The sequence below is a fragment of the Xyrauchen texanus genome, chromosome 18 (assembly GCF_025860055.1).
Source record: "Xyrauchen texanus isolate HMW12.3.18 chromosome 18, RBS_HiC_50CHRs, whole genome shotgun sequence".
Classification (NCBI taxonomy): domain Eukaryota; kingdom Metazoa; phylum Chordata; class Actinopteri; order Cypriniformes; family Catostomidae; genus Xyrauchen; species Xyrauchen texanus.
Genome location: NC_068293.1, coordinates 20,776,091 through 20,788,864, shown reverse-complemented (window position 1 = coordinate 20,788,864; position 12,774 = coordinate 20,776,091).

The following is a 12,774-nucleotide window of genomic DNA, read 5'->3' as shown; positions in this document are numbered from 1 at the left end:
AAGGATGACCTCATGTAACTTCAGTCCCTATTGATGAGGATACATTTGAAGACGGGACAGCACTGTTCTGGTAATACTCATAAGTTCTTAGTGTGTATAAAAGCACAAGTACCTTGCACTTTTCTGAAAATTCCACTACCATCGCAACAACACTTCAGAGCCTGAAAGCTATGCCTACACAAACATTTACTGTTTTTTTTTTTTGTCTGTTTTTACCTGTGTGGTAGTATTGATTGTGCAGACAGTTACTTTTCATTTTATGAGTTATTGTAAACCCAACAGGCTGTCTGCCACAGCATCTTTGTTTAAGTCCATGACCAATGTTATTGATGTTTTCCAGAATTGTTTTTATTTAAACAGGGTGTCATTCAAGGTGTGTTAATACCCATCCTCAGCTGTTCAGATACCCCGTTATATCAGCTACTCATTTATTCAACTGACTAAGCTTTGCGACACTCCATGACCAGTGTTGCTCTGCTAGGGTCACTTTACTGAAGAATTTTGCTTGTCATAAGCTTATAGGCAGTCATTTGGAAATATCAGTATCTCTATTAAAAGCATTTAAATGTGAAAATATTTAAAGTTAATAGCACATTCATAAACTTTGGTAATACATTAATGTTGACATTTTGCAATGAACGTCATAAAGAGCGCCAGTCACTTTAGTGTCTTTCACTCAAGAAAATCATTTCATTTAAAATTCATTGTTTGAAATGGCTCACCAAACTTTTTTTTTAAAGTTGTATATTTAAGCACATTAATATAATTAAATAAAATAGTAAATATTTGAATATGTAACACTATTTAATTATTACTTAAACAGAGGTAGTGTGTTTTGGGGGTTTTAAGCAAAAATCTTGAAATCTTTATTATACAGTATCCTCAGTAGGCTATGGTTGCTGCCTGCATACAACTTTCCAATCTGTGTGTCATAATGGTAGATTTACAACCCAACAAAATATGACATAATTTTCCTGATGTGACCACATAATGAGAGTAATTCAAATAGAAAGCATTCTTGAAAATAAGTCTTAATACAACTCTCGATTTCTGATCTTTTTTATGTTTAACCTTCCACCATGTTACATGGAAAATCAGTTAAATATTAAAACTGTAAAATGTGTCATAGTAGATGTTGAATTGACTTGAAAGTTATGACTTGCAACTAATTTAGCCTTCATATTTCCACCCTATACATGTTTCCATATATATAAATACCTGTCATTCATTCACAGGTACAGAGCTTAAAACAAAATGTTGGTGTTCCTTCCACTGTTAAGTCTACCTTTTAATCCTGTTATGCCACCTTGCAACACAGGTTTTTATGTTTGGCAATGTGAATAATTAAGTACATAAAAAAACAGTTTTGAATGTGAAAATATATATGATTAACTATGGGACACCCTGTAATTTGTAAAATATGTATGTGTTATACCGTCCCCTTGTTCAGCCACCTGTAGCCAATTAGTAAATTAACCTCCACGTTGCAGCTTATTGTATGTTTGCTGCAGCTTGCTGATGGCCACTCTTCTCTTCACTATTGAGTTTTATTTTATTTTTTTCATGGATTTGTTGCGTTCTTGACCTAATATCAACAAATTAATGGATTCTCTGTGATGCTGCTGATCAGGCAAATAAATGTACATTGAGATCAACTACTAGACGAAATGGAAAATCAGAGCAGGCGTAATGTTCGTTTTGTTGGAATCCCAGCGGGAAAAAAGGTCAAGATATGTTGAAGTTTTTGGACGGGCTTATCCTGAATTTGATCGACACAACGGGCCACCGGCTCAAAATTGAGTGTGCCCACAGAGCTTTCGATCAGCTTTCCATGGCGGGTAACACCCCAACCTATCCACTTAGGTAAAGTTGGTTTTATATTCGCACATTCGCGTTAAAGAACTTTTTCAATTAAATTGTCAATAAAGCTATTTTTTTTTTTTCAGATTCGAAGCAGCTACATGATATTGACAACAAAGGTTGTGAACTACAACATGTTTTACAATCGATCAAAATGGGCAAGTATATTTTTAAGCATGTAATTTAGAGATGAATATTCAATGTGTGTCGTAACCTAACCAAGATAGGGACCGTCTAAAAAGTTAATATTGTTTGTCATCGTGTGCAAACAGACAACTACATTTTAGCTAACTGCAGATGTAGCCTACTGGCAAATATCTCTCACATTATGTGTTCTGATGCTATAGAATGTCCTTTAGCAACTAAACCTGCATTATAATGATGGTGTTTAAAAATGTGTTTATGAAATAATAATGAATGAATCTGTACATGAACTGTAATTTGGTAACAATCCAGACTGTAGAAAGGAAAATCATGTTTAATCTCCTGAACATAGTTAATTGCTTCATTTTACAACCGTTTATATTTATTTATTTATTTGAGAAAAAAAAATGAAAAAGAACTGTGTAAGTGTGGTGGTTTTAATAATGACATATGATTTATTTCAAAAGGTTTTGAAAAGCATTGAGACGACTGCTACAAAGCAAGTTGGATCATCTTGTCTGGACTCTACAGAACATACTACAGCCCATGGCTGTTTTATTCACCTCTGTTTTTCTGTTTTTATCTGTGATAAAGACTGTGTAACAGTGTTCTCCAGGTGTTGAATAAAAAGAATGGCTAAACTCTATTTTATGTTTCCCTGTTTAACATGGAACAATAACACAATTCATGTACATTGATTGATGTTTACAGTCCTGCAGAAATATTACTGTCCGTGGTACTGAATCCATCAGATTATTGACAAGTACTCAGAAAACATGACAGCAAACATGATGTTTATTTTGGGTGTGGATTTTGGAATAAACTGCTGCTTCAATGTAAATGTAATAAGTGACTTATCAAGGTATTCATCAATATTTTTCTTTCTAAATATCACATGAGTTGAATGACTTCTCCAGGCTTGTGAGATTTTACTTTGTTATAGAAGTTACCAGTGTAATTACTGAAATGTTCTTTTCATGTATTCTTTAATGTCTGTATCTGATATCTGAATGCACTAACAGTGCTTGCTAATTTAGCCCGGCTTCCAGAAATGAATCTGGAATCAGCAATGTTGAGATATTTTGTTGATTATTAAGTCATTGAAGGAAAATTATATTGTCTGTTTTATAAAGGGAATTATGGGGCGGAGATAATTTGCCAGGACAAGTGGGGTGAGGCATACACACATTGTCTGGTACCCTAAAAGTGTCAGTCAGAAAGTTGTTTATTTTATGTTCATCTTAATACAATACACAATACAGAACTGCACAACATGTCCCTTCTGCAAGAGGTTTAGCTAAGAGAACATTCATTTGTCACTTTATTCTGAGACATTCAAGCATTTGTGGTCTGTCTATGGACACTTACAGACTTCTAAATCAGTCAGCTACATTTGAGGCATACAAATGAATAAAAGAAAAGCAAGCATACATTTCAAATGATAATAATGGTAAACACATCAACCTAATAGTAATGTTTCTTACAATATGAGTGATTAGATTTGGTTAAATTATATTTAATATACAAATGATTAAATGATAAAGCATAAGCAAAATTGATAAAACATAAGCAAGAAAATATATATACGTATGTATTTTTTCTGCTTCATCAAATACATACATATTTTTTACAATTTAAACACACTTTTAGCATGAGCTCCTCTAACTGAATAGCTTACAAACACAAACCACAAATCCATGGTTCCTCTTTTGGTGGCAGATTAATTTCGAGGCACTGGACATGAAACCACCTCTGGCATAATTCACTTTGAACCTGGAAGAAAAATAGGACATTGTTAGATTTATTCAGAAACTGTTGTAATTATGAAATGTATTTGTGAAAACTCATTTTCTCTTCAATTTCTTTTCACTTTCAACAAATAGGCAATAATGACATAAAGAATACCCAGGTGCAGAGCTGCTCTGTTGGGTCCTTTTGGCCTTTTTTTTTCTTAGTGTCTTTTTGTCCACTACAGAGCAATACTCATCTCTCGACACTGCAATTATGATAATGTAGATAATTATACTCCATCACTCTGTCTCTGGAAATAAACTGTTCTTTCAAAATAGTTTGCCAATACCTGATGCCTGCAAAATTGTTTTGGCAACATTTTTCCTGATGTGGCACATCTCCTCTTTGCTGGGTATTATGTTGATGCTCTCAGGAATTTTTGGAAAGTGTTCCACCACCTGCTTGGCCATCTAGAAGGAGAGCGGAGAACATTACTAGTCTCATATGGGAAAGTATGGGAAAAAAAAGATAAATAATTGCAATTATTCAATTTATTTAAATTAGTACGTACATTGAGAAAAAAACATTTAGTATCTGGCATTTACTTTTTCTTAGGTACAACATTTTTTATAGTTTATAAATGTATATATAGTACAATTTTGTATTTACTAGATATTTTTGTTATGATATGTGTACCTCTCCAAATAACCAGTCATGTGGCTTCAGTGTTAGGAACTCCTCGTGATGTAACAGGAACTCCAGATTCTGATCGTCAGACTTCACAATGGCTACAACCAGTTCATTGTGCTGGTTTTGTCCATAACATGTCAATCTGTGAATGTTACACACTTCATATAGTCAATAATAAGTTAGCTGAATATATGCAATAAATAGTTTCATTTGTTGTACTAACTTAATTACCTCTTCCTCTACAGGGAGTGCCTCTGCAGGAAGCTGCATTGGCTCAGGACTTGACTGTTTGTGGCTTTTTGGCTTATCTTTGTGGATCCTTCTTTTCTTTTTTGGTGGAACAGGCATTCTCTGAGGAACAGAAAAGAATTTGGATTTGGTGTTTGGGAAACGTTCTTCCTTCTTCTTCATCCAAGTTTCTTGACACTGATCAAGGTTCAGAGGTGGCTCAGGCTGGAGCAACAGCTTTTGAGGAAGGTTATGCAGAATGATGTGCTCTGTATATCTTGTTTGCAGAGACTGATGCATTTTTCTTATGAAGATTCCTGGTTTGACATTTTGTTCTTTATGCATTATGGAATGTTTGACAATTCCAAAGCACCTTTCTAAGTGACAATTGGTATCTCTTGTTTTTGGTAGTGTCAATGTTGTCACCAAATCCTGTTCACAAGATTCATACCTACCGGTAGTCAGGTCTCCCAACAGCAAGCCACTCCAAAGAGGAAAAATGGACAAAAGTATGGGTTGTCCTCTTTGGCCAAACATGTCTCATCACCTTCCTCTTCTTCCTTCACCTCTTTCATGATCTGCTGGAAGAAAGCAGTGAATGGTGATCTGCCAATGATGGTCATTGCATGTCTTCTCTCTTCACTTTCACACATTTCCCAGTCTTCAGATTGGGAAGTTTCTTCCAGTGTATCCTCTTTGGATCTTGAAATGACACTCTCCAAAACACACAGACTTTCTTTGACAAGGTTTGTGTTTTATGGGGTTAGTGAGCAGGCCACAAAATGCACGGAACACAATTCTTGATTCAGTCATGTTGTTGGCATTTTGGAGTCTTCTTGAAAGCATACGTGGCAAAGTCTCTCAGTCCTTTGTCATCTGTTTGCCTAGAGATTGCCTGTCTGACAGCTTTCAAAATGTGTGCAGAGCAAATGTGCAAGACAGTATATGACTTCATTTCATCCCATGATGTTTTCCCAATGCAGAACTTGTATGCTCTGTCGAGGTAAGAGCTGATGTGCTCTTTGTTGAAAGCAAGCATTACACTTTGTATTAAAGCCCAGCTGTAATCAGTCTCGACCTGGTGAACATTTATTTGTGTGTATTTTGACAAATGCAATGTAAATTGCATGAGCCAGAATGTGATTGGTGGTACTGAGTGATTGTTGGAGAGCATTTCACAGATGGGAAGAGGTGGAGCATCTCTAGCGTTCCCTGGAAGAACGAGTGCATAGTACAGCACACGCCCGGCTGTTCGATATTTTTGACAAAACTCCTCCAGTGGCATCAAGATAGAGGGACACAGAAGACTTACTTCGCAAATGATGCACAAGAATGCTGATGCCAAGCTCGGTGTACTGAATGAACAATGAGCAGATTCATACTGAAAAGCTGTACGTAGCCTGGTACCGTGAAGTATTTTGTGTCACATTCCTTGAGCAATGTCTGCATTAAGTATATTTCCATCATGACATTGGAGTGAATGGACTCCTTTTTCCTCATTTCTGAGCCTATAACTTTCAACACTTTTTTATTGAGAGATTCCGTCATGTTCCCAGCCAGGAGCTGCTTGTTTGGTGTTGATTGTAGTGCGCTGTAAAAATACTGACTGGGTCCATGCATTAGGGCCTTTGCTATTTTCCCTCTTTTTAGTTTGGTTGCTGGCCTAGCCTTTTTCTCTGAAAGTTTGTGGTGTATATCTCCAGTTTGTTGGACTAACATTTTCACATCACATTTTCCCAGTGCAGCAGGATTATTTTGCATTGTAAAAGTGTGTTTTTTTTCTGCTCCAGGGAGTCTTGGCATGTTGATATTTAAATGAGAGAGTACAACATGGATTTTGTTCTTTAAAGCTGTCATACACATGGTCTGTCCAAGGTGGTCTTAATTTTGATGACCATATTCGTGGCTTGATCCCATTCCACATTTTTCTTTTCATAGAGATAACAAATTGTTTTGGTACCTCTGGACATTGTCTCTGAACATTTACTCCAGGCTCTCCTTCCTGTACCTTTGTGGGCTCAGGTGTACTCTTTAGACCCTCCGAGTCAGTATCTGGCTCTTGGTAAATAGGTTGTGAGTCGAAGTCTGTCTCTCTTTTCAAAATCTCTGTGTCAAACTGGGTTTCCACATCTGCCACTTCTGTATCTGTGGTAGATCACTTTAATCAATTAATAAATTTTTCCAATACAATAAATGTTTTGTTATGTGCAAATTTTACCAATCATTTCATTTATAAATGGAAAATGACTGAAAAAATATTTTATTTATTATGAATAAAGAAAATATTAGGAATGAATAAATATATGCACTGAAATAAAAATGTTGGTCCTTAAAAAACAAACAACCAAAAAAACAAATATATATATATATAGTTATTAATTTCTTATTTTCGATTATTTTTTAGAATTGAATTATTATTATTATTATTATTATTATTATTATTATTATACTTTTAAATTAAAAGCAATAATTTTACTGAATCTCAATAAAAAAAAAAAAAAAAAAGGCAATAATATAAAATAACCACATTTTTATTTAAAGTAACACAAAAATTAAACAGAAAATATCCCTATATTAAAATAAGTGGGGCGTCATAGTTGCGGTTTATATTTTTTGACTTTTTTCTCTTTCGGACAAAAATTCAGTGTATCCCTATTAGGACCAAACAGAACCTTGTTATTTCTCATATTTCATTTCTATATTTAATTACAGTTTTTTATTCGCTTGGGTACTATTTTCACAAGGTGAACATTTTCAAAACTCTTAGTACAAATATCCAAACTGATCACACTTGTAACAGCTAGTCATTCTTTCAAAACCTGATCTCATGCTTTCATTACACTGCCTTACAAAACAAAAAGGCAGTAACTGCATTTTTGGTCAAAAATGAGTTATTATCATTTTCATGACATTCAAGGCATCCTTTGTTATGTGACGAAACATCTTATCTCAAATGTGTGTTGTTTTGGAGAAAAATGGTAGTCGTTTGTACAGTAACTGCAAAAAGCCCTAGTGAAACAAAGCATGAGTACAGTAACATCCATTCTGCACTCTGCGTAGTTACTGCCTTTTTGATTTGTAGGGCAGTACAGTTATACACTTTTCAGTCCACATAATCATTGTTTCAAACACAAGATTATTGTAATATGTCATAAGGACGTTTGGTTTAATCCCCGAAACAGTATGATCTTCTTTCAATTTAGTACTTTTAACAATCACTTCATTCAACAGCAAACAATGCAAGATACATGTTTCAAATCACCATTGTTGCTGAATTAATTACAATACAGTAATACAGGCTACAGTTGCCACATTAGAAGTAATTGAATCCATAATGTTTAGAATATTATCCAGTGTGTTATCAAAAGGTGTGATGAAGTACTGCCATGAGGTTCTGTGCTAACAGAGTTTGCTGGTAATACAGTGAATGATTTCACTCTTTGACCAAATCTATACAGTAGTGGACCTTTACAGATGAAGGTTGAGTTACAATAATGTAACTACCATTTTTACAGTATCACATGGCATACATACTGTAATGTAAAATGCATTTTATTCCATCTGTCTCCCTTCCACTGATGCATCTCTGATCAATCTGATGTTTTCATTGAGTGTTTCCTCTCCCTTACACTCTATTCTGCTTTACAGTGTTTGCACAAATGACAAATGTATCCGCATCTCTCTCTCTCTCTCTCTCTCTCTCTCTCTCTCTGTCACACACACACACACACACACACACACACACACACACACACACACACACACACACACACACATGCTTGTGCACACACTTTGAACATTGTGGTGGTTAATATCTATAAATCACTTATGTAAAAATAATTCATTTGGTTATCCATATCGAAAAATTGCAAACAAGTTCTATAGAAACTGTGTATTGAATCAATATCTATAGAAATGCATAGGTGTACCAAATGATGCATTGATTAACCATTAAGATCATTTGGATTAAATAATAGACAAATGTAGTAAACTAAACAAGAAGAGATGCATATCAAAAGTTTGATAGTAAGAGCTTTCTGAAAGACAGTGACTGTGAATGAAACATTTATGTAGATTAAAGACTTATTTTGTGTTGTGAAAAGGATACTTTGTGATTTTGTGAATTGTACTTACACAATTGAAAACATGATGAAATGTTTGAAAGAAATGCACTTTTGATGATCTGTTGTGATATTAGCACTAAGAGTTTGGAAAATGTACATCTTGAGAAAATAGTACCAAAGCGAATAAAAACTTTTAATACTTTTGTTATCTTAAACAAATAATATAAAATATTGAAATAAATAAGCACACTGTAAAAGCTTCTTATTTATTTTAGTATTGTGATTTAATTATTTTACCTTGATCTGCGGGTTGGATTTCTTCAGTCCCATTGGTATGATGTGGGGATTCCAAAGGTGCTTCTGCAGCCAGATGTACTTGTTCTCTCAGGCCTCTGCGGTTATGATTCCAGACGACCCATAACCAATGGCGATTTTTCTGTGTGTCTTCATTAAGTAAATCTATGGCAAGTTGGGACCACATCTCTGAGGAATATTCTGTTTCTATTCAAAATATCAGCTTTCTGCTGCGTCTTTATCATAGAATCAATCCCTCCAGCCTGTGACCATAGATCTGATCTTACAGGTTTGGTGCCTTTTTTATGCCTCCCCATTCTACAGTGTGAGAGATTCAATACTGTCCTTCTCTCTGTCTCACAGACTCATTGTTTCTGACTTCATCTGACCAGCAGATGATTACAAACTTTCTTATGGGAAAGTGGCAGTGGTGGCTCAGTGGTTGAGGCTCAGAGTTACTGACCAGAAGGTTGGGGGTTCAAGCCCCAGCACCACCAAAAATGCCACTGTTGGGCCCTTGAGCAAGGCCCTTAACCCTATCTGCTCCAGGGGCGCCGTATCATGGCTGACCCTGCACTCTGACCCCAGCTTAGCTGGGATATGTGAAAACTAATAAATTTCACTGTATATATGCAAAAAACTGTGTGTATAATGTGTGACCAAAATAAAGGATTCTAGGATTCTATTAGATGATTACAAACTTTCTTATGGGAAAGTTTGGAGATGGACAACATTTTTACCCTATCGCTACTTGTGATAAGATAAAACAAAGTTCACATCGAGGCCTGTGGTAACTTTCCATTGTTATTCATACTTTCTTTGGGGGGGAATTAAAGTCGTTATTTCTGGGAAAGACAGGCACACACAGCCAGTGTATTGTGAGCTGAACACGCAGTGACACGGGCTGGACTTGAATGACCCAGATCAATTAAGGCCACTGGGAGCAATATGGAGCTACACCGACGACCATGGCATCCTATGAGACTTCTTGGACACTGCGGTCTGAGAGCTACGACATGCGTACTGGTTGTTCTGTCATTATTGATTGTTTTACTGCTCACTCCAAAAAAAGGCATTGATCCTGAGCCTGTGAGGATGATGATGAATGGTACTGCTTCAGTTAACCATACTTTGCGACCGAGACGAGTACGAGAAACAGCAGATGATTTTTTAGCAAGCTTATCTGAGTCCTGGATGGACCATCCCAGCCCTCCTCATCCATATGCTACGAACCTGTGGTGGAGACTAACCAACCATACAGCAAAGAAAAGTGGGTTTCCGAACTGCTACGTGTGCACACAGTTCGCGCACAGTACCACTGGAGCGGACTTGTGGCCGCACCAAGATCACAACACATCAACCTTCATGGCTACATTGGCTGTGGCAGCAACTTTATATAACGACAATACTATCCCCTTTTTAAACAACAAGGAATGGACAACAATGAAGGTGACAAAAAGAGTGTTTGGCAAGGCAGCAACTGTTCGGAACATACCAACTAATCTCACATGTTACAGTAGAGTTTCAGGAACTTATGCTTTAGGGGAAACAACAAAGAGTAAATGCAACGTAATCTACAAAGAGAACGACACTAATCCTATCCCACAACGACGTTGTTATAGATGCTTATTTGAACCTAATATTGCCGCTGGGAGTTCGACACAAGCTGTAATGGCTTTCGAATATGTGAAATCACACAAAGCCATACGTGATGCATGTACCAGATGAAGAGGGCACAGGAGTACTAGAAAATGTATACTGGCAGTGTGGGTATACAATCTATGTGTCTCTGCCTATAAACTGGACAGGAACATGTGCTCTAGTTCAACTGCACGGAGGAGCAATGGTCATACAGCACCAACCACATGAAGTTATGAAACGAAAGAAAAGGGGACTGCTTAACATTGTGCAAGACAGCCCAGTGCCAAGAAATCATCACATCTGGAACATAGCTGAGAAATTGCTGGCTTTTTTTGTGCCTGGAATAGGTGTTGCATCAGTAATGGAAGAGGTACAGGTAACCAGGTATGAACTGATTTCTTTCATTGACACGACAAATATTATGATGGAAGGCATCAAGGAGGAGCTGAGAGAACTAAGACTCACGGTTCTGCAGAATCGTTTAGTTTTAGACCAACTTACGGCATCACAAGGTGGAGTTTGTGTGATAGTGGGAGAAACGTGCTGCACATACATTCCAGATAATGATGCAAAAGGCCATGTCATTGAAGAAGGGATACATAATTTGACCTTCATGTCAAAGACTCTGACAGCTCGGGAAACTAATTCATTCTCTTTTGGATGGAGATGGTTTAAAGGTATTTTTAGTAATGTGACAAATGCGATGATGATGGTAATTTGTATAGTTTGCTCGTTCTTGTTGATCTTGTGTTTGTGGCCATGTGTAATGAAATTTATTAGAAATGCTGTGTCATCTACGTTTCAACACCAAACGCGTCATCATGATTTGAATATATGTGACATATGATTCCAGTCAAAGTGGCATTGAAGATGACATTTAAACTTAATTACCTAGGGTGACAAGGTAATGATTAGAAGGATAAGAGCAGATGTTATCTGTGGTACGAGATAACTGTTGTAAGAGTTAAGAAGAAGGGTTTATGTTAGCTTGCTTAAATGTAAGAGATGTCTCACAAAAAAAATGCTTTTGCTTTGTTGTCTGAAAAATTATGTTGTGTTTTGAATCCATGTAAATTAGCATGTCTGATGATGTACTGTTGTAATGTAAATACTATGTGTGATCAAAATTATTTAGTTCATGCATGCATGTAGTTTACTGAGTTAATCTTAGTTTCATATTACTAATTATATTTTGTGCTGAAGGGTTGGGGTCAGAATTCCTTGTCTCTTCACTATATCTATATATCCTTTTGAGTTTTTACATTATTCCTATAACAAGTGCGAATCAAGTTATATAATCATTACTATATTCAACAATATAATCATTACTATATTCAAAGAGTGATTCATATCTAGTTTTAATCATATTTTGTTGTCAGCATTTCTACCATTATATTTTTAAGTGCATTATGGTGTCTGATTTTTCTTGACCAAGTAAAGGTTACAGGGGTCAACCTCTATGTGATTTACATGATCTAGTTCACAAAATTTTACTTCTTTCATGTGTATGTCTCTAAAGAATAAAGTATAAATGTATAATTGTTTAGATTTTATGTTGTCTTAGCCAATCAGAAGTAGCAAAGATGTAATGCATGTCCTTGTAAAAGGTACACTTGTGTGAGATTTGTTTGTAAGGTAGAGTTGGCTTGCGACCTCCTCGTGACTTTGACGCTGGCTTTACCAATTTAACTGCAAAATATTCTTCAGTAAAATGTTACTTATTTGATTGAATTTCACGACTCCTGGTCTTCTTTCATCATATCTGGTCCTGGATCTGACAGCTGTTAACCCCATAACAGTGCTAACCTTAAAAAACACTTAAATGTCAGCCCCTTTTTTGTGCATAGACATAAAAATGCACTAAATTAAAATGACGACTCATTGGGCCATGATTTCTCATTAAAATCAGATGATTTCCTATAGAATGTAAGGGAATAACTCTAGAATAACCTCCCTGATAATGTTTGGGGGCCCAGAAACACTATCCTAATTTAAATCTAGATTAAAGACACATCTCTTTAGCTAAGCATTCAATTAACACATATCATAATTTTGTACTATGTGATGAAATAGTAAAAAGTGCACATGACCATCTTTTGCCTGAAATAATATGAACAGCAGC